The sequence below is a fragment of the Myotis myotis genome, unplaced genomic scaffold, assembly GCF_014108235.1.
Source record: "Myotis myotis isolate mMyoMyo1 unplaced genomic scaffold, mMyoMyo1.p scaffold_m19_p_2, whole genome shotgun sequence".
NCBI lineage: Eukaryota > Metazoa > Chordata > Mammalia > Chiroptera > Vespertilionidae > Myotis > Myotis myotis.
Genome location: NW_023416324.1, coordinates 176,406,435 through 176,409,203, shown reverse-complemented (window position 1 = coordinate 176,409,203; position 2,769 = coordinate 176,406,435).

Below are 2,769 nucleotides of genomic sequence, written 5' to 3'. Positions count from 1 at the left end.
ATATTTTTCTGAAGAGGAAAAATGTCAGATTTGATAAAATTATTAATTTTTTCCTTTGTACTATGGTCAACAAAGAGCTTATACAAGGAGTGGGAGAAGTGTCATCTATGTAATTTTCTTATTGTTTACATGTGCTTACGTAATTAATATTCTTTTTGATCACAGGTTCTTTGCAGAAAAACTTTAGAAGCCACATGTCCATTTTGAGAGCACTGGCTTAAACCAGAATATGTAGCATGCACTAAACTGGGCATACACACTGCAGTAAATTGCAGTGTGACAGAGGAGGTAAAAAGAGAGAGGTAATCTCTCCACACTGCTTGTCTTCCCTGAAGATGCGCAGACCCAATAAGGATGCAAGTGCCAATCTTTATATTAAGTACTAGTAAATCTTATTTCCTTTTGCTTTTTAAAGCTAAAAATATTTGCCAATAGAAGTTCTAATAATTTCATCCTGCATCCCAGTGGATCATTTATTGCACTCAAAGAATTATGCACATCTTATTTTGGAAACCCTTGGCCTAAAAGATCAACATCAATATCAGACATCTAGTAGTATTAGCTTGATATTAATTCTGAAGAGGACTAAGTTTTATCAAGAAATTAAAAGTTAAAATGGTGATAAAACCTTTGGTAAGCCTTTATTCCAGAGGTTCAAAGCTTGTTTGAATTTGTGCAACATCAAAGTGTTTGGCTACTGAATAATAAAGCTACTCTGGCATTTTCTAGAACAAAAAACTGGGAAAGATGACACCCACCTTAAAATATTTGGCTATATTTTGATTTTTAAAATTCTCAAACAGTAAGAACCAAGGAATACAAGTATATGACTGGCTTTAAAGAGTTGAAGGACAGATTTAATCTCCTACTTGGTGGAAATTCATCGTAAATTCCATATGTAGCAGTATTGCTAGCTGGAGAGCCTGACTGACTCTCTCCTGTTAAACTGGATAAATGTTGTATTATATGTGTATAACAATATTCTTAAAGGTGCTGATGAGCTGGCAGGAAGATAAGGATTCCTGAGAGGTCAAATACTAAGTGAAAGTAGGAACCCAGAAGGGCAAGCTGAATAAACGGAAGCTGGTTGATTTCCAGTGACTTTGAGTTTCAATTTTCATACCATGGACAAAAGGCAAAACATAAGACTTACTCAAGGAGACAGTGTCCCAAAATATAAAACAATAAGACCATATAAGTTGGAAAGTTGTTATTGGAGTTAGTTCTATGGTTTACATGGTTATAGTTTAAGAGAGTATATAAGTATATAATTATAGAGTTTAAGAAAAGGACAAATTATTAACTATAGGCTTTGATAAAATAAAAATACATGTTTGAATTACTACATTAATTACTGAAAGAATAGAAATAAAATATACAGGATGTAAATTAGAAGAGGGAAAAAAATGGCAGGAGAAAAATACTTAACCTAAAGAAAGGGAGAAACAAAAAGGAACATAAAAAAGTCAAATAAAAAGCACAAATAACATGGTGGAAATTAATCCAAATATGTGAGCAATATAAACTAAATATGTTAAATTGGATTTTTTAAACAATCCAACTGTATGATGTTTACAAGACCCTTAAAAAGCACAGGGACATAGAAAAATTTAAAGTGAAGAGGTTCAAAATGAAACTCTCTGTAAACAGTAAGTAAAAGTAAGTAGACAAAAATATAGTGTTATCCAGCAAAATGAACTTTTAGGAAAAGATAAAGAGGGCAAGCTGTAATAAAGAGGACTTTATTATGCTAAAATGTTCAATGAATAAGGAAGACATAATACTTCTAAATTTGTATATATAATGCTGTAGTCTCAAAATACATAAAGTAAAAATTGATAAAATGAAAAATAGATATGAATAAATTCACCATCACAGTTAGAGAAACAATGCACTGCTCTATATAATTAATAGGTCAAACAGACAAAAAGTAAGTAAGGCTATAGAAGTGTCAGCAACAAGCTGTTCCCAATGGATATATTTATATAGAGAACATGAAATTCAACAAATGGGATCTACATAATCTTTTCAATCACATACACTCATAATATCTAAGGAAACCAAATACAATGTAGTTCATAAAACTAGTTCATCAAATTCTAAGACTGGTATCACATAGCTCATATGTGATTTGGATGCAATAGAATTAAGTAAGCAATTCAAATAACTAGAAAACCATCATAAATTTTTGGAGTAAGGAATATGTTCTGTATATTATCTAGGTAAATGAAGAAATTATAAGAAAAATGAAAATAAGAACTAAAAAGCAATGAAAATACTATAAAAATAACTTTATATTAGGGGGAAAAAAGGAAAGGCTAACCATTAAGAGATAACCAGCCAACTTTGGAAGTTAAAAAAAAAACCTGAGCAGAATAATAGAGTGAAATTAGAAAAAGTAGAAGAAAATAGATAACAGAGGCAAGAGCAGAAACTTAATAAATTGAAAATAAAGATGCAATAGAGAAGATATATAAAAGCTATCTCTGGAAGAACCAGTCAAGAAAAAAAGAGGAAGACATAATGTTAGAAATAAAAAAAGTATAAGAATTAATAGGGGAACAAAATTACAAATAATAGAACATTTGGAAAAATTTATACTGATTAATTTGAAAATGTATGTGAAATGGAAAAAAATTAGGAAAATATTATTTTCATGATTTAAAAGAGAATGGGTTGACCTAAGTAGTCCAACAACAAAGAAATGAAATCAGTAATTAAAAACTTTCACAAAGAAAATGGGCCCTGATAGTTTCCTTGGAGAGCTCT